We start from the raw sequence: 25,815 nt of genomic DNA, 5'->3' as shown, positions 1-25,815 counted from the left end.
TTTATAGAGTAATATGCTATGGCAAACATAGAGAGCTGGTGTAACATATAAATTATAGATACTAGTAATTGTTTCAAGAGAGAGCGATATATATTCTATATTTATAATAAATAATTATTTAAATATATAAATCCAATCAAACGATATATTTTACATGCAAAAAGAAACAATTATTTTAAATTTTGCGGAATAATAGAATTTGTTGAGCCCGTAAAAATGGTTACGTACACTACAACTTATAGCCTTAAAAGATATTTGCTACTTGCAAGAACGTCATCTTTGCTGCGACTGATAAAAATACACGTCTAGCAGTGACGACGAACGGAAAAACTTGGGGAAACCACGCGCGAAGTCTCGACTTCCAAGATTTCCCGCGATAGCCTATCGGCAATACGTTCGCACGAGTTTTCGCGTCGTTCGCCCTCCGTGGGTCGGTCGGTCCCCATGAAACTTCGCGGCGGAGAAAGTTGTTCGCGGTGTGTGCTCGGCTTTTTCATAGGGAGCTCCATCTCTTTCCCCATCCGTCGCCATCCATCCGTGGATGGCGGAAATAAAGCGTCGAATAAACGTTTCCCCGAGCAGATGGACCAAACGTACGAACGGAAAATCCGATATTAGCATGCCGCGCCGCCCGCCTAGTTCGTGTTACCTCCTTCTTCCCCATCGCACCCTCACAGTTCGCCCTCCACCGTTCTCTTTCGATCCTTCGACCTCGTTCTACCCCTATCTCCTTCTCTATCTACGAGTATCTTCCTTTTATTTTCTCATTCGCTCCTTTTACTCCACCTCCGCGTACGCATTCGCACATCCATAGAAATTGGCCTTTAACTAGCGTCGACATTACCATATCCCAATCAAGATAACTTCGAGCCTACCTTCGAATCCTCTCTTTTCTTCCCTCTTCTCGCGTCTTTCCATTCCCGCTACCAAGAGATACTAGTAGATTTTCCGATCGCAAATGGACCCTCCCGTGTATATCAACCCAGCAAGTAGAAAAAGATTATGTAAAATTCCGGAACAATATGTAGTTTCTACTGATGTTTTTCATACAAACGAAATTCTTACAATTGAAATCATTAAACAACAAAAAAAAATAAATATATGCAAAAAGTAATTACGTTAAAAATGCATGTGCTTAAATATATGTATATATTTTATCTTTAACAAAAAAATTATATTTCATGATATTCTTTTCCAAGATTATTTTTGCTAATGCTAATTTCGTGCGCTATCTGTAATCTCATTCAATTACATTTCACTTCTTTAATTTTACGCAAAGCTAGATTTTGCTGAATTCTGTAAAAAATAATTTGCGCGCATGAGAAGCAAAAGAAGCATTCGATATTGTTAGTAAAAAAAAAAAAATATCTATATGAGAAAAAAATTTATAGAATTCAGATACATCAACATAATTGCATATGCAGATTCGCAAGTAGGGAAGGGTGGAGCCTATCCTCGTGAAACTGTGAAATATGACATTCGAATACAGATATGCGCTCAGAAATTCCTCGGGCGCTTGACATCGATATAAACGGATCCCGCCATACGTGTACGAGTTTGTGCGCGTGGATCGAATGCAGCACTAGTCTCGAGAGAAATCATTATATCACATCAAAACAGCGTAAAGTCGCCGTATTTTTCTCGACATTCGCCTGGGAATACGGAAGCACCAGCGTTATCCCGAGATTATATTCAATATGTCTCTACGTCGTATATGTGTGCCGAGCTATCCGCGATATTGCGCTTCGTCAAAATATCAATGTCAGCTATTGCATTCGATCGAGTCAATAAAAGTACCATCTTTTTGTCACAAACATTGCGCAAAACTTGTACGCGTAATATAACTTCGCTATATATATGCATAAGCTCGTAAATTGAACAAGATAGCACCAGAAGGGTCGTTTGAACAATTGTAAATTTTGTAGAATAAAAAGTTTGAAGAATTTATCAATTTCTAAGAATGCAAAAAACATAACTCAATTTCTATTTATGTAAAATCCTCCTTCAAAATTGATTCTTCTTGAAGAACGTATTTGTGATCATAATTGAGGCCACATTCAACATTAAAAACGTCTTTCGAAATTTTCCGAAGTACATTTCACTTATTTAATTTAACGATATATAATTTAATTTAACGTGAAAGATAATGGCATTTAGTGCCAAGTATATCATGTAATATAAATCTGTGTCGTAACAAAAAGCTTATATCCTGCGAAAAATATATTTCTCTAAGATATATATTTTATCGTATAAAGTAAAGCTCACACATATATAAAACATGCAAGTTTTTGTTATATCATTATATCGAATCGCTACACGAACAGTTATAACGTATATGTCCGATAGATTCAATTTGCCTTTCTAAACAAAGCGAATACCGTAAAAACGTGTCGACCAGCCAATACCATGTGCGCAAAACGATGGCGATGCAATCAATTATATACAGTGCAGCAAACGTTGCCTAATATTAATAAATCCCATACCACGCGTTGCGGGCATTAGTGAATAATTTGTCGCGATATCGAACCCGGGGCGAACCCGGGGCGAACCCGCCGCTACCGCATCGGTTCAACGGCAATATGGCCGAAATATTCCGTGACGCTAATGTCGGCTGACCCGGCTGCGGGTAACCGGCCGCACATACGCCCGGAATTCGATCAAATTCGATTTAATTGCACGGCCGACCGGTCACCCAATGTCCTTGAAATGCATATATAGGATTGTGTGTGCGTGTATGTATATATATATATATGCGCGTATATGTGAGAGAGTGAATCACGCGTAACGCGATACGACGTCGTCTCGCGCGATAACGCAAGGTATGCAAGGGGGATGAAGGAACGTGCGCGCGACAGAATGGTTTACGAGGAGCAAACACGTTCGGCTGTTTCGCACGACGAGGTCGAATAGACATACGCATACGCGTGCACGCGGGCGAACGTACGCACTTACAAGGGAAGGGACCAGCATTCTCTCCCTTCCTCTCTATCTGCGGCTGCATCCTCGCACGCATTATCTGTAGAGCGCACTGATAACGCTTCCGCCGCCGTCGGCCCTCGCTCGATTAATCCGCGTGCTACCGGATAAATCCTCCCCTAAAAACAGATATACAGACCGGCCGGGCCCTCCTCCTGTGCAGACAATCCACCGGCCACGTTCGGTAATTAACCATGTAAACCCCTCGTTCGAGGGATCGAACGAGTGTAACGAAACGTCTCTTGATTACCGTAATTGGGAAAGAGCTTTTACGTAGATCCCGGGATTTTCCTATACGCGAACTCTTCCTGTCGACACAGTCTTTCGAGACAGAAATGCGAAATCTTTTGCATAAGTTATTAATTTAATTAATTCTTACGTTAATTTATAATTAATTCTTCGTTACATATTAACTCGCATTTTTTTACACGTAAAAATGTATGTATCTAATTTATACATATACAATATAAATATATAAATTACAATATTTATTGTAATTGATGTATATAGATCTTCAGGTTTAGCATTTCTCACTCTTTGATATATTTTGTCGACCATTTTCAGTTATAATTAAAAGCAACAGATATTTGCGTGACAATTTAGTAGATCCAGATTAAAAGATAATTAACCGGGGAAGTACCCCCCTTTTACGTATTATTAAATATATAAGTATTACATAGCTTTTTCTCTGTCCTTATTAATGCCTCTCATAATTCCAATTGAACTTTTAAATGTCACTCGTAATGCAAACTCATAGATTTATCGCGGATTTCTTTTTTTAAATGATCACGCATATAAATCGTATAAAAGCGCTTGAGAGTGACGTTTCTATTGTCAAATAGAAGCGTAGGTGTGATAGCAAATAAATGGACATTTATGAACGAGCTCTCCCTTTCTCTTTCTCTCTTAATAACAATAAGCTACGATAAAAGAATATGTATGTACCTTTATCCTGCCACCACTATAGCTCATTGATTTTTCAGAAACACGCCTCTTCGATGCTGGGCCCATTGTATATGTACTAGGTCCCGGGTGGGTGATTTCACGGAAGAATCGCGCATTGTTTTAGCCGAAGGCGGCGAGACCCGCAAAGGGGATTTGTCGGGTATTGTCTCCGAACTACCGGCAAACTAGTCGACTGTCGTAGTTGTTTTCCAGCCTAAACTGCTTAGTTCCATTAGTAGCTCCCTGTTGCACCCTCACCTTCCCGCAAGCGCGAATCGCGTAAAGGGAAATCCTGTGCTGTCCGATCGAAAATTACCCGCAATAACGATAAACGGCCAAGATTAGCGTGTCTCGTGATTCTGTTGTACGTAGCGTAAACAAAAAAAGGATAAGTTTAAGGCCCTCTCTGGCCTTTCGCAATCGATGTTTCGATGTAACAACTGCAATTTCTTACGTGCTGCGTATACGAAATTCCCCTAAGTGCGCAAACGGCTCTAGAGCACTCTTGATGCAGTCTCATGTGTATTCAAAATTGCTATGCATTCCGACACGATATTCGAAAGTAGCCGTAAACTTTAAGCATGAGCTATTGAATTTTATTTACGGTAACAACTCGTCGTTTCAAGAACACAATATTGTGTAATACGACGAAAATAGCTCTTATGTATTAAGCGATGAAAAAAAAAGACTCTGTAAGAAATGCAATTGACATGATTATGTTCAAGAGAAACGATTTCACGGTTGATCATAGTTCAATTTGCCGCTAGATCGGTATTAAATGCCAGTTGCAGAGTTGAAGGAATAATCCGCCATCAAATAAATCGGCATACGACCGATATAAGATACGGAAAGTATCGAATTCGGCAGAGAAATGTTCAGATTAACGTACGTATAATTCTATAGAATCGATCGGCGTTATATTCTCTCTTTCTGCTACGCCGCGCTCGCGTCCATTCGTCTCTCTGCGGTTTTCTCGAGCGAATGAGTATCCTCTGCGGTTTCCATTTGGCACATCCATCTCGTCGCTAACAGAACCACGAGTTATTCGATTGCGTGCATTGAGTTATCCGCACGGCTCGATCGGAAATCGAGTTACTCAACGATGTTCTCCGAATTACGTTAACATACGACAAGAAGATGGACGCGTAAACTCCGTCGATTGGACATTCGTCCGAAAGGTAACTCTTAATATTAATGCGCGATCGCGAATATCCTATAAATTGATTCGACGTTTAATACGATGCGATAAGTAGTTTAATGATCCACTTGATGGCGGATTTTGCGATAAAGAAATATGAAGAGTGAGAGACGCGAAAGTTCCAAACGATGACGCGACTAATGGAAAAGGCTATCATAAAATTCTCGTTTTATATCCGCCCGCGAGCCGAATATTGCCAACTTTGAGCCGGATGTGCATTTGCTGCACACCTAACATCTGGGATTTATGACAAGCGCTTTCTATTCACTAAGATTTTCACCATTCACGATGAAAAATCAGTTCACCATTCGCTCGCGTATGATCGGCAATATAAAATAACCCATTAAAAAAGTCTTATATTTAGTTAACGTTATATATTATTATTATTTACCATATCTCAAAATTTTAAAAATAATTTATGATTTCTAAAGCAAGAAAACATATATATATATATATCACAAAGATTAAATAAGATATTCCGAAATATTTATTCCAATATAATTTTTGTTTCTATCATGAAATGCAGATATGCTAATAAATATTATATACAATAAAATAAAATATTTTAATCAAGAAATAAGATATTGTGATATTTTTCTGATAAATGTCAAAATTCAATCTAATTTTTCATACATGTTCCATATAAAACGGACACAATTGTATCACGAAAAATTGAAAATAGCTGATGTCAAGAATCGTCGGTCTTCTATAAATACAAGCATTCAGACTATCTATATCGACTGTCTATATTGCGAATTTAGGTTACGAGAATGCGTAGATGTGACATTTAAGCGCAGAGTTAATCGATCGCTCTCGTATTGAGAAATTCTTCTCTATTCTGTATTAAAAATTTAATTTTCATTTCATCTATATTCGAAAAACGATAATAATAACAATATATAACATATAATAATTCAAAAATTTAACAGCATATATTAATTAAAAGAACGTGATTATTATATCACAAAAAAGATATTAAATTCAAGTCAATGGTCATTCTGAATTAAATAAATGTCAAAATTTTATTTATATTAAAATAATAATATTATAATACACACGCACATTTCGTCAACATTATTTAATATGTGCATCAGCTTAAATAAGATAATTCCTTAATGTATTAAGATAACCGTAAATAAGAATCAACGCAATCCATGTCCTACATTTTTTTTTTATCTGCGTCTCACATTTACTCTGCATGACGAGTCACAGAATGTAACATCCAATTTAACTTCACTGAGAAATTTGTCCGAGAAAGCCGCCATACTACTCTATTCCTTTGAGACGTGAGTTCGAAATAGTCCTCTGTTTCTTGTATCGCTTGGCAATCGTCAAGACAAACCGATTCTCCATGGGATCCAGTAAAGCTTGCAAATCGAAATTCTGGTCGTGCATTCAGATTATAGACAGTAAAATAATATCCGTAAAGAAGTATAGCGCGAAATCGCTACATCCATCTTTTATTTTCTAAGATCCTAGTTTACATTACTTTGAACTTTCTAATATGATCACCATTTGTCCAAATAATATATTAGTTCGAGGTTTGAGTGATACGTTTAGGTATCATCGTCCCGTGCTACGTCTTATTATAATTCGAAAAAACTTCACGCGCGTGTTCGTCCTTTCCACGTGTAAAGTGCTTTTCGCGTTATACACAATTCACGCATACACGTATGCAAGTATAACGATACACGTATAGTATAAGCTTGGAAAGGCAAGCGACGCGACAGAACGCAATTTGCGAAAGCTCGACAAACGCGCTAAAACTTGCGTCGAGACGACCTTGTGTATACTCTCAAGTCAGTATCATATATAATATTTAATTAGAAAAGCTGTACACAAAAGCATTAGAAGAAATGAACATATATGCGAAATAGCCGAAGAAATGTGAGATAGACATCGTGACAAAATCGCCTGATGCATTTGATCTCTCTCTTTAAACTGACATTTTAGCAAATACTATTATATTTCAAGTGAACAAAGATACAATATATAATTGTAATTGAAATAATTTGTTTTTTTTTTTAGCAGTCTTAAATACATGGTTAACAAATGCGTATATAAAAATAAAAGCTGTGCTACAAGCAATAGAAACAATTATTCAAATTCGTATAATTCTGCGTTGGAGAAATCAGATTTCGATTTGTGATTAAAACGTTTTAAAAATCAATCTTTTATCACAATAATAATGTCGCGCAATCAACCGCGTTAATCGTTTGAGCCATCCATTTCGCAGTAACCGCAGTTGACGTAATCTAATATGTCAGCCCAGATAAATGCGCGACGCGCTTAATACGAACGTTGGAAAACATATGAGAGATTAAACGGTTAAACTGCCGCCGTCCTCCCCCTCCCCCTCCCCCTCCCCCCCCCGTCTCCCGCAATCCCGGTTGTTATCCTGAGCGCGGATATCAGTTGGCGTAGCAATTATAATGGACTTCCCCTTTGTAACGTATGGTACGAGACAAAGTTCTGCCACATGCACGGGTATATAATCAACGCAATCCATGTCCTACATTTTTTTTTTATCTGCGTCTCACATTTACTCTGCATGACGAGTCACAGAATGTAACATCCAATTTAACTTCACTGAGAAATTTGTCCGAGAAAGCCGCCATACTACTCTATTCCTTTGAGACGTGAGTTCGAAATAGTCCTCTGTTTCTTGTATCGCTTGGCAATCGTCAAGACAAACCGATTCTCCATGGGATCCAGTAAAGCTTGCAAATCGAAATTCTGGTCGTGCATTCAGATTATAGACAGTAAAATAATATCCGTAAAGAAGTATAGCGCGAAATCGCTACATCCATCTTTTATTTTCTAAGATCCTAGTTTACATTACTTTGAACTTTCTAATATGATCACCATTTGTCCAAATAATATATTAGTTCGAGGTTTGAGTGATACGTTTAGGTATCATCGTCCCGTGCTACGTCTTATTATAATTCGAAAAAACTTCACGCGCGTGTTCGTCCTTTCCACGTGTAAAGTGCTTTTCGCGTTATACACAATTCACGCATACACGTATGCAAGTATAACGATACACGTATAGTATAAGCTTGGAAAGGCAAGCGACGCGACAGAACGCAATTTGCGAAAGCTCGACAAACGCGCTAAAACTTGCGTCGAGACGACCTTGTGTATACTCTCAAGTCAGTATCATATATAATATTTAATTAGAAAAGCTGTACACAAAAGCATTAGAAGAAATGAACATATATGCGAAATAGCCGAAGAAATGTGAGATAGACATCGTGACAAAATCGCCTGATGCATTTGATCTCTCTCTTTAAACTGACATTTTAGCAAATACTATTATATTTCAAGTGAACAAAGATACAATATATAATTGTAATTGAAATAATTTGTTTTTTTTTTTAGCAGTCTTAAATACATGGTTAACAAATGCGTATATAAAAATAAAAGCTGTGCTACAAGCAATAGAAACAATTATTCAAATTCGTATAATTCTGCGTTGGAGAAATCAGATTTCGATTTGTGATTAAAACGTTTTAAAAATCAATCTTTTATCACAATAATAATGTCGCGCAATCAACCGCGTTAATCGTTTGAGCCATCCATTTCGCAGTAACCGCAGTTGACGTAATCTAATATGTCAGCCCAGATAAATGCGCGACGCGCTTAATACGAACGTTGGAAAACATATGAGAGATTAAACGGTTAAACTGCCGCCGTCCTCCCCCTCCCCCTCCCCCTCCCCCCCCCGTCTCCCGCAATCCCGGTTGTTATCCTGAGCGCGGATATCAGTTGGCGTAGCAATTATAATGGACTTCCCCTTTGTAACGTATGGTACGAGACAAAGTTCTGCCACATGCACGGGTATATACATCGTGGGTCATAAATATGCATTCTGCGCTCAGCGTTACACAGTTACGCGCAAGCCGCATAATACGGAGTATCCTGAGGGCGCGTGCAAAACGTCGAATTTATCGGCGACACGCGTGTAGCTTTCCATACAGCTTAAGCGGGCACGCATTCAGCTTCCTTTGCCTTGCGCCGAGTACTTAGCGCGCACGCTATTTGCCGCACGCTATAATAACGCTGGCAAAATGAGCACGAGAATTAAGCCATGATTCGCTTAACGCGATCGAGCGTTAATCAAACTACACGCGTGCTCGCGTGCACACGCATCGCGCGAACTCGAGTTACGCGCTCGATGTACCGAACGTATAACGAGAGCCGATGCGCTGCGGGTTGTAACGCCGGCCGCACGGACACGGAATACGACACGATAAGGGGAAAAGCGGAATCACGGATATGCAATATTAATGTTGACATCCTAATTTCCATTCTAGCGATTTTATCAGTACAAGGATTATATTACGGACGCCTACGTAATCATCGAATAAATTAATTTCGCGTTACTGCGGAAGCACGGCGCACGCATTATCGCTTTGCGGTCGCCGTTAATAATCCGGTGTTAGTATCGAAAATTAAATGAGTGATTTGTGGTCATGCATTCCGCTCATTCGCCTCCAGATACTGAAACCGCGACGATATGAATATTTTTCGTGCAACCGAGCAAAATGTATTTCATGTTAAATAATAAAGATACGTTAACAAATATACAGTTTACACTAAATTGTACTTTTATAATATGATATATAATTTTTAAATTCTGTTTATATATATATATAGCAAACTATGCGCGCTATAAAGTAACATAAAAATTAATAAATATTTCTTATAGTGTTAAAAATAGAAAATTAAATTATAGTTTTAAAATAAGTTTTTATAACAAATTCTTAAAATAATATCAAAAACAAAATATAAATATTTTGCTAATTATAATTATTTTATTTTATTATATTTCATGAAACGCAACTTTACTGTATCACAACAGATTTTTTATTAAGAGAGCCAAGTATCAAAAGCTTTCACTATGTACCGCATCAAATAATATATCATAATAATTCATCATTTATCATAATCAATATCAGCATAATTTCATTAAAGTGTATGCTACGAATAGCATTGGCTTTTGTGTGACGGAAATTGCGCAAGCTAGTACTAAATGGTACTATAGTGAAGGACATTTTGGCGCAACGATATACCACAAAATCGCCTTATAAAGATTAACTATTGTCTTCTGGATGCAGGCTAATCGAACGTTCGATGACTGGCTGCGCATATGAATCGTCGAATATGAATTTCACGTCTACTCCGGTATCGCGATATGCAGCTCCGTGCATGAAAAGCCAGAGAAAAGCGGATAAAAAAGAAGCGACACGCGAAAAACGTCTTACTCGCGTATATTAAAAATGACGAGTTAAATACAGAAAGCTTATTCACACACATATCTTTCTAAAAAAACGAATCGTTGAAAATATACTCATCAAATTCCAAATTTATATTATAAAATACGTAATAATTATCATAAAAATACATACAAATTATCTGAAACTTTCGTAAATTAAAAAAATTGTAGAATTTAATAATAAAAAATATAGAAATAATAATGAACAAAAATGCATAATATCCCTTTCTAATATTCGTAAAAAATCGAGAAAATAATCCCATGTTTACATATGACAAATATCATAAATCAAATGATGCGAAACATTTGCCGATTATAATACAAATATATAATGATTCCGAAAATTAGCAAACTCTAACAGTAATAGAATTAGTCAAGTATAACGGCAAGAGTTCATCCACGTAGGAAAAAAAGTTTCACGTGCACGTAAGATCATCAAACTAACTTTACCCACGACTAAAGCCGTCGTTGTTCAGGACTCTCAACAATTCCCGACAAGCGCCAAGAACAACTCATATTTCTTCTCTGAAGCATTCCAGCCCGGCGTCCTCTTGTCCGGACCACGAGGTACCAGCTTTCAGTGTTATATACGAGAGATCAACTTCCCGGCTCCTCCCCTCACGAAAATATCTAACAAAAACTCTCGACAGCTACATACTTTGCTATTAATACTGGCTCTTTATTTTTTCGGTACTTACATCAGATATTTCATAATAAAGCCATGCGATTCTCCATACAGACTCCTTTATTTATTTTGGTACACTCGTATTATATATACTCCGAAGGAAAGATTATTACGGATCTATGATGTAACGAACGATTTCGTGGTGCTTTATCGATGAGAGGCACGTAATCTATAACACTAGCGGTCGAAGAACTTTCATACGCGCGATATTAAATGCCGCCGAATGGCACGGCGAAAGATATCTCGCGTGATAAAAATCACGAACGCACAGGCACGCACGGGATATGTATACTTTCCAAGTCCGGCTCGCGTCTCTTTTTTTTTTTCACCGGAACTAACCCACCACTACCGCGGAAATCTACTGTCCAGCAGTATAGAAAGACGGAAACCGCCTCGTGGACTGTAAACGCCGTTACCCCTTGATCGTCCGGGGTCGTACTGTGTTTTACCCCGTCGCCCCTTCTTTCGGCAACCCGGCCGCGCGAGAGAGTCCACGGAGCGCAAGCGCCGTTTCCACGCGCTAGCGAAAAGCCCGAGCGGGGGTTGCTCCCGCGGTCAATGTCAGCCAACATCCCTGACTCTGGCTCCTGACATCGAGATATAGCTACTTCGATGGCCCCTACCGACCCCTTTTTTGGGGACCGACCGTGCCGCGATTCATAAGACGTCGCACGCTGTAAACGTTCACGTTTAATATACAACGATTAAAGTCCTTGGAATGCGCACAATAGTAAGTCACTTATACACGTTACGTAATATAACGAATCTATTGTGTATAAATATTGTGATATTGCTCCATCTGTTTATTTTATCGTTATCGTAAATATTAAAATATTTAAAGATGATTAAAGATATCTAACGATATTTTTCAAAAATTAATTTTTGATGAGTGGCTGACAAAAAAGAAAAGTTAATATTTGCTGCGTGATTCAAATATAGTATAAAATAAATATTTCATATTTTGGCACAGAGATAGATGCTATGTATAAATTTTGAAGATAAATACGTATTATAAAATATAAGAGAGAGAAAGACAGACAGACAGACAGAGAGAGAGAGAGAGAGAGAGAGGGAGAGGGAGAGAGAGAGAGATACAGGCAAACGAATTAATCAAAATACTCCTGATTCTATTTCGACGAGAAATTCGTGAAATTATATAATCGCGAATAGACAGTAATTACTCCTAGAATCTCGAAGCATTTGATGTCAAAAATTCAATGTGTTAGCGTAATTAATTCTATTTTCTCTACAAACCGTTAGACATTTATTCGGCAGACTATGGTAAATTCGATTTGCAAGCGCTTCCACCGGAAACTATCTTGATGCAAAGTGCTTACAGTCGATTAACGACACAACCAGACATTTCTCATTCCGCTTTAACCCTGCAGGAAACTCCTGAATATTAATGTACTAATGTCGAAAGCAACGCGATCCGGCTTGTCAATACTTCTACATTCCTAATGCATCGCTTCAACGGCATATTGTACTTCAACTGCAGAATACAGCAATCACCATACATCGATAACATGTCAATTTTCTGTGCACAGAGATTCTCTATTTTCCATCGTAAAACAAGTGCTGCTCTCATGTCAAAGCGGCGCCCAAATGGCTGCTCAGACACGCGTACGGTAAACCACTCCCGCTCATGAATACTAACGTAACACGGGATTTCGGCGATGGTATCTCTGGGGTTTCCGGTACAACGCTACAGGGCTCTCACGTGTGATAGGACAGACCCTGATGGGAGTATATATTGACAAGGTATTAACATTGCATAATTGCGAAATATACATTATTTCGATATTTCGATAACGAAAGCGATAACGAAATACTAACTCTTGTTTTAGGATTATCTTTGTACAAATAATAAGTATGTATGATTATGTGTGTGTGTGTGTGGAAAGAGAATATTTGACTTTTGTATCCTGAAGTAGCACCTATAGCAAACCACGTGGGCGAGCATGGAAAATGCTCGGTTTGTTACAGCTGCATTTGCAAAGCAAAATAGGAATATTGCGAAAGCTCATACAAATACGTTGCTGAAATAGCGAATGAAACTGGACAACTGCGTATAAAACCATACACATAGAAAGCAATATTTTTTTGATACTCCAATCATTGTATTCTTTCGAAATATTGCACGCGGGCACGTATATTACAATCAATCCTACGTATCGCGAGATGATACTTTCACAATGGGATGCACTAAAAATGTTGATTTTTGCATTAAATAGCAAAATGTCAGACAATATGGGTGTGCTTTTTATTTCTTTTTTTATATCAAATAAATAATAATAAGATAAAGAGCAAAATATATTTTTTAACTTCTTATCAAATTAAATAATGCTTATAAAAGAGCGTAAAAATATTAAATTTGTAATATAAACATCTCTATAAAATATAAATCTGGCTTTATTCGTTACTCTCTCTGTCTCTCTCTCTCTCTAAATGAATACCGTTTAATTAATTCCATTTCTATAAAAATGGATACAAACTACGAAGACTCATTACAATTTAATTTCGTTACATTTAATATCTTTATATTATATTTTACACTATGTAAAAGTTAATGGAACAAATAATGAGTTCTAAATTAAACTACACGTGTCTCAGAATAAATATATCTATAATATATATATGTATGTATGTATGTATATATGTATGTATATCCAATTTCTTCGCCAGTCTAGATTGAAAATTTAATTGAAACGAGTGTCAATTGATGCGTAGATGTATACATATCGGGTGCTCACACTATCTGAAGCTTGCAATATTTCGAGTTGATAAAATTCATAGTTGAGTTTTTAATTACTATAATTCCGCAAACTTTTTTCTCGTGTTCGGATTTTACTAAGAGTTACAAAATTATTATTATAGTCAACTAAAATTATCTATTTCGTCTCACCAATTGAAAAATCAACATTATATATGTAAAGACACAGAGTACAATAAAGCTTTCAAAATGTCAATACGCCAATCAAAGAACAAAAGATGGTAGTTTGCTTGTGTACCACGGTTTCGCCCCGAGCACTTTTCATCCCTTCTTTCCTCAAGACTTTTGTTTCACGGGTTAGCAATAATGCAATTTTCTCGGATTTTCTTGAATCTCGCGCGCGCTAACGGAAGAAAAATACAGCAGAAAAAAACGAAAGAGAACAAGAAAAAGGAGGGGAAAAAGACAGAGCAGTAGCATGTGGAAGGACGCCAACAACGGAACGCACGATTTACGATGTGTCCCCGAGGAACACACTGATTTCGGATGTTTCTCACCGATCCCCTCCTACACCATCGCCTACCGTGGTCATGCCAAGATATCGCACGAGAACACTTTTCGCCGCGAAGATAGCGGTAGCTTGCGAACGTAAGTGCTCGAAAGCCGATGTTAACCCGGGTTGCTTTGCCACGGATATATGAAATGCCACAGACGCAGTCGATCGGCACCATCGGGAAAATAAACTCGAGCGAAATCGATCGCGGCGATATCGCGGCGGGACAAATGGCGAGATTCGTAAGAATTCCTCAGAACGAATTCTGATGGCGATAATACTTTTCCCCCTTTGATCATTTACCATTTATTTGCGCGCTATTGAGCATCTACTTTGATCACTGACTCATAAATTGTGAGCAGCAGAACGGATACATTAACTACGAATTAACTACGAATCGATATAATTGCGCTATACCCGATTAAATCTGAATCAAACTTAGAAATAATAAATTAAAATTCACGATTTCTGCAAAAAAAAACATTTTGTTCATTAATTTTTTAAATAGTTTGTTTTTCAAGATTTTTAAGATCAAAGCTGATATAACAATTATTTTCTACACACAAGGAAGACAAAAAGCTGAGATAAGTGAAATACGCATAAAATATAAAATAGATTACAGTGAAATAATATAGTAAAGATAACATTACAATTGAAACATGAATGGAGGGCAAGCGAAGAATTGAAAAAGCGACATGTTCCGGAAAAATAGAAACGTGATCGTGATAATGCTGGCCTGTCTGTGTTGAGAATATTAATAATTGACCAAGGGACACATTTTTTTTTTCTTTTTTTTTTTGCTCAATTCAAATCTCAACCAATGCTCATAAGTCGAGCTCTCCGCCACGATAAATTCACATGGCGCACCTGCTACCATTCGTGGCACCCTCACGCATTCATCCTCGGTGACGAACGAGAGAGGGTGGCGAGCGAAAGAGGACGCAGAGTAAGAGGGAGGATGTCAATGAAAGGCGGAGATTTTTCAATATCCTATTCTTCGCGCCGCCGTAAGTGCAAGAGAACCGCGCGATACCCGTTAGGGGAAGGAAGAGAAGAGAGCGCATCATCGTTGCTTCTCGTTCCTCAGAATCGTGCGCAAGTGAAACGGCTGAGCAAAAAATTGCTACACGCAAACCAAGCGGCGTAAATTAATGAGATCGCGCTTTCGACGCGCGCTTCTGAGCAACTTTGCTGCTCAAGCCCGATACTCTCGTACTCCAGAATAAAAATGTCTCCGATCGATAAAAAAAATAATTGCACACTATTAAAATCCCCGTTCCGATTCGGCTGCAGATTGCTTTTAACCTGAATCGCCAATGCTGGCAAATGGCTTTCATCCACGCAAATAAAACGACTGTCAATCTCACGCGATCTATACCCAAGGTTCTAGCGAGCGGTGAAGCAAACGGGCGGTCGGAATTTTTTCAATATCCCATTTCCACGGCAGCAAGATGGCCAACGAAAAACAAATTGCCTAACCAATAATCACGAAAACACGGAAAATAAATTCTCTTTATCGAGCCGCGTTTACCATCGTGCTTATATTTGTCTTTCTTGAAACGCGCTCGTTTGAAAATATACAAGCTGAAAAATGATCAGTATATAACTTTGCAATCAGATAGATGTAATAAACATCAATGGAAAATAATTGCAGCATCTATAGCCAATATTATATTTTTTTTGACCTGGAAATATAAACGTCGATATCAAAACTTGCTTCAATAATCCTGAAAGCAAACCTTCGACATTTTCAAAAAAAAGTCGCTATCAAAAATTTTGAAAGTGATATAACAAAAGAAGACTGATAGATACATATTTTACTCGATATTATGACTATATTACTATCCTTTTTTCTCTTTCTTTAACGATATAAAATATTTATAGTTTAATTTATATAATCTTAATGCTTTTCCCGTATAATCTCTTCTTTCGTGCTTTACCACTTCGATCTAAGTTCTTTGGTTCATTGGTAGTTTCGAATGTTCGAATTGGCAGGTCAATCTAACATCGCGGAGTTTCGAGTATTATTCCAAGACAAATTATGCAAAGCTGCTCCTCTCTCCTGCCTGCGTCGCATCCTTCACGTTGCCCTCTGCGTTCGCCCCATTTGCCATTAATCTTGTCCATTGTTCCCTGCCCGTGCGAAACTACGGATTCTAGAGCCGTCGCATATTATTCCCCCGTGTCTCGCACTCCTTTGACCTCCTCGCCTCCTTGCGCAGTTTCTCGTTCTGAAGTTTCGCGGGAGATGATCGCGCCACCGCCAAGACGAGAAGAGAACGAGAAGACGAGGAAACTAGTATCGTAAACTTGCGCTTTAACATCCACTATATGTAACGTACACGCATTATATATACAATGTTCACGTTACTATCGATAAATATATCATAAATACAATGTGCATAAGTAAATCGTAAGATACGCGTAAAATAGTCGATGTAGAATATCGTAAAATAGAGAGGAAAAAGAAAATACGACCGCGTTGTTTTCTCAGCATAATAACAATAATGATAATCAAGAAGATGCAAAATAAAAATAGAAGATAAGAAAAAATAAAAATGAGAATATTTTTCCATTATATTTTTCAACATAAAATTAGAAGTTTAGTTTTATATTTTGCATCTATTTATATATAAATTTTGAATTTTGTTTTTAAATGGTATTGTAAATTTTTAATTTTATAATTGTAAATATGATTCTATATCTTTTTTAATGTTATCATTCTATAATTCTATAATTTTAATTTTGATTTCTTTATACAGATCATTACATATTTATATCCTTCTTGAAAAAAGTCAGAATCCCACTTCAACGTTTCGAGTTTTTACTCCATCTCATATTTCTATCTATTTTTGCATTGTGGAAAATTATCGTATATTACAAGCGAAATACTCACAATACTCATAACATACAAGTGACAAAAATCGAGATTCTATATAATTACGCGATAGATATAAATACAAATATTTTTTAGCGATGACAAGAAAAAATTAATGCACCAATAACTACGATTTTTAATATAAAATCACATGTGCTATCTTGGGAAAAAAAAATTTATTAATAATGAAAACTCGCGCAGCATGCAGTCCACAGAGTTTCGTGTATGGAAGTAATAGCGTGTGTGAGCGAAATCAAAGTTTTCTTGATCTCAAACCTCATTGTTCCTTTTCGGGAAGTATTCTTTTTCATCCCGAAACTCAGCTGAGGAAGTTCTCCCTGCGGACACGATCGTCCCGAATTCATTACGCTGCTGCCCAAAACGGCAAGAGAAACGAGCACGAAGGTGCAACTACGTTGAAAGGAGGCAAGACCACAAGGAAGAAATAAATTCATGGAAAATTCAATAAATTACGCCATAGAACCGAACAATAAGTCTTAGCATAGCATAATTACGCTAAAAAAACTCAATAATACTCACGTAATGATTTTCTAATTAACAAAGATTGTCCAACATATTAAAATCATACTATGGTCACGTAACTATATTAGCATAAAAATTACTATTGTTATTGAAATTATAAAAAATATAGTCACTTAACGAATGATAATAATTTAACGACAATATTTGTATTATTATAACAAACACAAAAGCCATTCTAAGCAAAAACCTATGTTAAATTTTTTATAATGAAACTTCCTTATCGGACCAGATTTCAACATGTTTAACGAACTAAAAGTTCAGCGAAATGGACATCATGTGTAAGTAGGAACGAATGCTTTTTAACCGTTAACGAACTCTCATTTTCCAGCGTAGAAAAAAAGCGTTTACAAAAAATATTAAAAGGACGACCTTATTCAGCTCGCACTCGCTTGCAGGGCTTTAACATTTTGTACGAAATCTAGGTTCTAACAATAAATCTTAGTAAATAACAGTAATATACAGATGTAGTACTAAATCTTCGTTCTCTATGGACTTCATTTCCTGAATTGTCCCAAAGGAAATATTCAAGCAGAAACGATGAGCATAATAAGCACTGCAATACTACAATACCTAGATACAATTTGCATTATGCTTCCTCTTGTAAATCCGATATATCAAATAAATATAAAAATGTGTATATAATAAATTTAAAGTAAAAATATAGAGTATTTCATGAATAAGCTTTCAGTAATGCAAATAAATAATAAATCTTCCATTCTTACTTAATCTCAAATGGATATTACGTTTAACTTTTCAATATTATTTGCATAAAAAATTAAAATGTAAGATATTTAAAGCCTAGTTAAATTATTGCTATGGAGAGAAATCGATTGTAAATCGTTTTCGGAAACATTCGGAAATAAAATTAATATTATTTATTCATCCCCCATGCAACATTAATCAACGGTACATTTCGATGCTATATACGATTTTCGAAACATACTTTGGATGGATGCGACGACAACAGGTGAGGGAAGGAAATTCGAGTAGGCAAAACAATAGCACAAAATAAACACCGGTTTGTTAATCTCGCACGTATGTACGAGGTCACATCGTGCCCTCGCTGTGAAAACAGTAATCAAACTTTGATTCGTACAAGCCGAACAACCCCAAACGTAGCTCCATTTAAGAGGTTGCTATCCTCTGGTTATATTTCCCGCATGTGTACGATTTCCGGCACGCGAACCTAACATCCGTGCTAATTCAATGAACGTCGATACACGAGTCGAAACCATCGTCAATTTAACGCCGAATCACATGCATGTTGATAGTACGTCGAGTTAAGCGAAATAAAAAACGATAAGATATTTGCTGCGCCACAATAGATTCTTAGAAAATGTACTGATAAGATCGCGAACGTAATGTAATCCGTGCATACAACGTTTAGAGTAACCGGCGACTATCTATATCTATGTGCAAGAAAGACATCGTGACATGCAAAATAAGATCAATGCTCCAACTTTGCCCGATGATGGCAAAGTCACCCCCAAAGTTGACCTCGGTAACGACTCTTGCGGGACTACCTCGCATCTCTTCTTCCCTCTCCCCACTCCTCTTGTCGCATTAGTAAACTGCCTGTTTCCTACGGCACAGCCACTAACTGTTACCCCCGTCTTAATGGACCGTTTACCCCGACCGACCGACCAACCGACCCCCCACCGTCAGATTACAAGCTTGACCGCCGTGGCTACACTTGCTTAGGCTCTCTCCTAACCCACCACTTCGGACTAAAGGGCAGCTTGATTGTCGGTAGCGTAATGAACGTGGCTCAAACGAAGCCGAAACGCGTGTGTGTATTTTTACGGTACTGTTTGTACCACCGTTACGACGTTCACGCAATCGTGAAATCATATTCGAAAGCTTATTGAGCCGTAGACAAAAATATCTTATTACTTTAAAATTTTAATTTTTAGCAAGATCAAAAACTCTATAAAACAGTATTAAAATCATTCCATCATTAAAAATACATTTCTTGATTTGATACTGGATTTAAGAAATAGATCGAATATCAACACAGCATAGATGTTAAGAAATCACTTACTAAATTTATAAAAAAATTATAATCATAAAAAAATAAATATAAAAAAAATTAATAAATAGTTAATAAAAATAATATTAGATAAAGCTTTAAATGTTTATGATATAAAAAACAGTTGCGGTATGTGAAATTTATTATGCAAATAACATAGTAAAAGAAGAAAAGAAATATAATACAATTTTAATAATACAATTATAGTCGATGACAGTAAACAAAAAAGATGCCATGAGGCGAGCGATGTTTTGTCCGATATTATATAAGAATTTTGTGAAAAGAATGAAGTGAAATGCACGTCGTTGCTTGCAAAATAAAGTATAATAAAAGCAAAGCCGCAAAATCATTTTCCCGGCCGCCACCCACTCTATTTAAACAAGAACAAAGAAGAATATTCGGCGCAGACGCTGGCACCGAATGACGCCAGCCGAATGTAGATTCGAATCGATATTTCGAAAATAGATAATGTATGTCAGCCAACTTTTTTAACACGAGTTAATATAAAATATCTTCTCGCTAGATATTTGCTTTTTTTCGAGAAAGCATGGAAGCATACTGTAATTTTCACAATTCATAACAACATTTTATTATAATTCGCGAAATTCGATTATCGATATTATGACGAATATTTCATAATATTCAGTATTTTTCGTATAAACTTTTGTTTTTTATATCACGACAATTATTTCAAGATTGTAAAAAAATTCGGTCTCTTTCCGAGAATGTAAATTCCCCGCGAAACAGGAGAAAAAAAGTTCAATATTCCTGCATTGTAAATTAGTTTTTATAACGTAGACGCTCTAACTTTATCCAGAATAAAAACAATATTGCAAGAAACAGTTGCAGTTCAGCAGTTATCGAAAACCAGAGGTTAACTTTTCTTGCCGCGTGACATTTCATATAAAGAACTTTAACTTCTTTAACTTTTTCTTCAAAAAAGCTTTGCTTTCAAAGAACCGCCAATCCTATTTATTTTGACATCCATAGAATACGAGCATCAAACACAAGCTTGTAATCGAACGGGGAAAGAACAGTTAAACGCAATATGCTTATTTGATAATAGGTAAAAAACTTTTATTCAAGAGTATCAATTTCGCTTAATCACCTTAAATCATCACTGAATTAAAATAAATCGCTTTGTCGATATGTTTTTAATAACAAGCAATTAATTTGATACCGCATCGTTTTCATATGAATCATTTAGTTAGATATCCATAAATTAATTTGCGCATGTTTCGTTAAAAGCGAATAAAAAGCCACAGTCCAAGCTGCGAAGCCATTGTTTGCAATAAATCAAGTGAAAAGAAGAATAAAATTGTGGAAGCGCTATTATCATTGATATTACGTTAATGAGAAAACCCGCATTATTTATCGAGTTCGATAACGATTCTCTAATCACTCTAATGGATTATCGAAGAAAAAGGCACGAAAAAACTGAAAATGAAACGGTATCATTCATTGAATAATTGTAAGTAAATTCATTCAGATTGTTTACATAACATTTCATTAATGATGAAATGCGGAAAGAGAGAAGTGCGTTTCGTACAAAAATTTAGATAATAATTACGAATGATAAGAGTCAAATAATATAAATTGCTGCAACTATTAGCGATATATACAATATTACAAAATAAAATAATAATAAAATAATAAAATAATATTTTGCATTGTAACATAAGAATAATTAACTAATTCCATCATGAAAATTATATCTCAATGTTATTTCGTATGCATGAAATATTTAAAAACAAAGCATAACTAATACTATTACTTGAACTGTACTTTTTAATCAATACTCTCATAAGCATAATATGATTTAACAAATGCAGTCAATGAAGGAGAGCACGGAAACGGCGATACTTCCCTATTCTTGGATTACTGTTTGCCAAGCATTCTTCAGGCGTTATCCGAATCCTTACGCGACTCACGTTTTATCGGAGGATACTCTGTATCATGAAGTTGACGGTACTAGTCTCTTCAGCACGCGGATTTTCCGCAAAAGAGCTACCGCCTCGTTACCGAGCTGGTCTCAGAAGCTAGTGAACAATCCGCAGGTTTCTTCGCGTACATTTAAAAATCTTTTACGTGAATATACTCTTTATGGGGGAAATATTAGTCTTCGCAATTTCTAATATTGTATTTCTAATATCAATATTCAAGATGATTAAATGATGTAGGAAAATGGCGTATTGAAACCCTTAAGCCGATGATATGCACATTTCGTAACTCGCAAGATATAAAACACAACCTTTCTTGATCGATCAGTGCTTTTATCGCCGCCGTATCAAGCATCCGTTCCACGGCAGCAACAAAAGTACGTTCGAGGAGAGGCCATTTACAATGAATTTACGACCTACGGTAGGTGCTGATCCTCGAGGAAAGCGTCGTCGATCTCGGCGCGAAACGACTGGTCTCGTTAACCAGAAACATCGACCACAAAAAGTTGGTAGTCGCCACGGAAACGATCGAATATATACCCAGTCGCGGCGATCCCGATAAAACTCTGATGACTCGTCGTACCAGCATCCGATCGCCTCTCGGTGGTCTCACGGCTCGTATGATCGAGAGGGTCTGTCACGCGCGAACAATCAGAAACGTCAAGAGAACATTGCAGGTAAAGAGAGAGAAAGAGAGAGAGAGAGAAAAGGTTCGATTTCGACAAGCTAGACGAGAAACCTTATTTCTGCGTCGAATTGAATCATCCCTACGAGAGTGCAGAATGCGATCGAGGATGGAATGGAGATGGGATATACTCGGCTTTTACGTGAGATGCAGCAATATAGCAGACCGAGCTGGCAAAAAGAACGCGATGCCGTATATCATTCAGCAGCTAATGTATAAGCACCCTCCCTCTCCGCGATATACATTAATTAATTACATCGAGATGATAAAAGTATCGGAGTTGATTTATTCGTGTAATATATTTATATTATTTCTGCGTCGAATTGAATCATCCCTACGAGAGTGCAGAATGCGATCGAGGATGGAATGGAGATGGGATATACTCGGCTTTTACGTGAGATGCAGCAATATAGCAGACCGAGCTGGCAAAAAGAACGTGATGCCGTATATCATTCAGCAGCTAATGTATAGGCACCCTCCCTCTCCGCGATATACATTAATTAACAATTACATCGAGATGATAAAAGTATCGGAGTTGATTTATTCGTGTAATATATTTATACGCCGCGAAATATGAATTACTTGTCCTAAATACATTTTAACAGAAATTATGTAATACATCAATCGATTCGTCAGAGATTACGTCTTTCACACTCCGGAACCATTATTTCACTCGTTCGTCTATCCATCCGTCTTTCTCGTCCGTTCCATCGTCGATTGCTACTACTTCAATCATGATCAACGCGTCATACGTGAATATCGGTAGAAGTATCGATGATACACAAGCCGATAAAATTACTCTATATGAAACTACACGCTTTGACGATACAATAAAATTTTCACTGTCGACTTCTACCTTTGCGCTATCTTTTCATTCTATTACGTACGTGAACGAAATATATAAATGAGTCATAAAATTCACTATTCACATATTGTACATATGTGCGTCGTGCTCTGATATCCTGACGTATTAATTATTAAATGTAGCGTTTATTATTAATCGCGTGTGATTTTATTATAAAATGTATATAAAGTATTTCAATAAAAATGACTAATATGCAGTAAATAAAAGCGTCATGTCAAAACAACAGAGCACGCTTTCACAGTTACATTTTTCAGATCGTATCCGATTTGTACAATGTATGCGGTAGCACCACGAATTATTCATAAGTTCCTTTCGGCGCTCGAATGAAATATACTGCAATGCACTCAAATATTGTTACATAGGTAGTATGAGCATCACCTATTTATCATAATTTGCAGAAGTTATGCGGCAAGTTTCTTCACTCGTTAAAAAAAAAAAAATTACTCTAAATAAACTAAAGGGAAAACTCATTTGCATATTGAGTGTATCTATTATCACGACTGTATCAGCAATAACATCTTTAAATATCTTTAAATATTCCGCTTTCCCAAACCAAAATTTAATAAAAATGGGATATCGCTATTTTTACTTTTTTATTCTTTTTATTTTTGTAAGAAAACCAATACTCTATTTTTATTAAATTTTTATTTGGAAAAACGTTATTTTTGAAATTTGACCAAAGTGTCAAATAAAAAGGTTTCTTGTTTTGACGTGCTGAATTACTTTTCAGTTTGAACATGTAGATCTGGGACACCTTGTATAACATATCATCAACAAGATCAATATATAAAGAGATTTGATATAAGTATAATATTATTGATATAAGTATAAAATAGTCGATACAAAAATCAGAAACGATGCGTGAATATAATAGAATCAGAATACAATAGAACATCTCAAAAGAAAAAGAAGGGAGTGAAACAGAATGAGAGAGGGTACGTCGCATGAAAAGGATTCCAGGCTCGCTAGACCAACGAGTCCGTAAACGCAGTTGACGTCGCAAGAATCTATACCCTCTATCCCTACTCTAGACGAGAAACCTTATTTCTGCGTCGAATTGAATCATCCCTACGAGAGTGCAGAATGCGATCGAGGATGGAATGGAGATGGGATATACTCGGCTTTTACGTGAGATGCAGCAATATAGCAGACCGAGCTGGCAAAAAGAACGTGATGCCGTATATCATTCAGCAGCTAATGTATAAGCACCCTCCCTCTCCGCGATATACATTAATTAATTACATCGAGATGATAAAAGTATCGGAGTTGATTTATTCGTGTAATATATTTATACGCCGCGAAATATGAATTACTTGTCCTAAATACATTTTAACAGAAATTATGTAATACATCAATCGATTCGTCAGAGATTACGTCTTTCACACTCCGGAACCATTATTTCACTCGTTCGTCTATCCATCCGTCTTTCTCGTCCGTTCCATCGTCGATTGCTACTACTTCAATCATGATCAACGCGTCATACGTGAATATCGATAAAAGTATCGATGATAAACAAGCCGATAAAATTACTCTATATGAAACTACACGCTTTGACGATACAATAAAATTTTCACTGTCGACTTCTACCTTCGCGCTATCTTTTCATTCTATTACCTACGTGAACGAAATATAAATGAGTCATAAAATTCACTATTCACATATTGTACATATGTGCGTCGTGCTCTGATATTAAAATATATGTTCCTACATGTATATTCAGAGTCATTTATCTATATATGCATTAATCACAAAAGTAATACATAACATCTGATTTGATTCACATAAACACTTCTGTATGTCAATATGTTTAGCGTATAAGTAATAGCAAAAGAAATATTATTTTTCTAATAAAATTCCTAATTTTGGTAAAACTGTATAAAAGGTAACATACCTTCGATTTAATCGCTACTTAAATATGTTGTAGGGGAGGTTTTTCTGAGTAATTCCCTGCAAGAAATAAGTAGGGGACCGGCATTAATTTAGGTTTAGGAGATATAACAAATTAAAATTTCACAGTTTTAATGCTTTTTCTCAGGTATTATAAAGTAATATTAGGAAAAATGAAGTTTGTTTACGTTGTATTTGTGTAGAGCAGACATGGAAAAAGAGGCTTCGCCCCTCCCCCGCCCATGTATTCAATAAATAATATTTTTGAAGACATGAAGAAATTCATGTAGTCACACGTTGAAAGCTGTTAACGAACTGCGAGAAATAGGTGAAACACATTATTGACAAAATATCCATGAATGTATACCTATCCCGTAAATGTAAACAAACACTTTTTCCATGTCTGCTCTATACAAATATAACGTAAACAAACTTCACTTTTCCTAATATTACTTTATAATACCTGAGAAAAAGTTAAAACCGTGAAATTTCAATTTGTTATATCTCCTAAACTAATGCTGTCCCCCACTTATTTCTTGCGGGGAATTACTCAGAAAAACCTCCCCTACAACATATTTAAGCGATTAAATCGGAGGTGTGTTACTTTTTACGCAGTTTTATTCTAATTTTCTCAAAAAAA

At 36.5% G+C, this 25,815-nt stretch overlaps 1 protein-coding gene and 1 long non-coding RNA gene across 2 annotated transcripts in view; both read right to left on the bottom strand.

Moving 5' to 3' along the window:
- Positions 1-25,815, bottom strand: part of LOC115246347 (dystrophin-like) — a 467,223-nt gene that overhangs the window by 393,329 nt on the left and 48,079 nt on the right. The gene's annotated exons all lie outside the window — the stretch shown is intronic.
- On the bottom strand, positions 24,892-25,375 carry LOC115246348. Its single transcript, XR_003885654.1, has 3 exons — positions 25,364-25,375; positions 25,180-25,235; positions 24,892-24,902 (listed from the first exon to the last, which is right to left on the bottom strand). It is a non-coding gene; the product is annotated as an uncharacterized LOC115246348 (long non-coding RNA).

The sequence above is a fragment of the Formica exsecta genome, unplaced genomic scaffold (assembly GCF_003651465.1).
Source record: "Formica exsecta isolate Colony F162 unplaced genomic scaffold, ASM365146v1 scaffold149, whole genome shotgun sequence".
Taxonomy (NCBI): domain Eukaryota; kingdom Metazoa; phylum Arthropoda; class Insecta; order Hymenoptera; family Formicidae; genus Formica; species Formica exsecta.
This window is presented reverse-complemented; position numbering and strand designations above follow the sequence as displayed.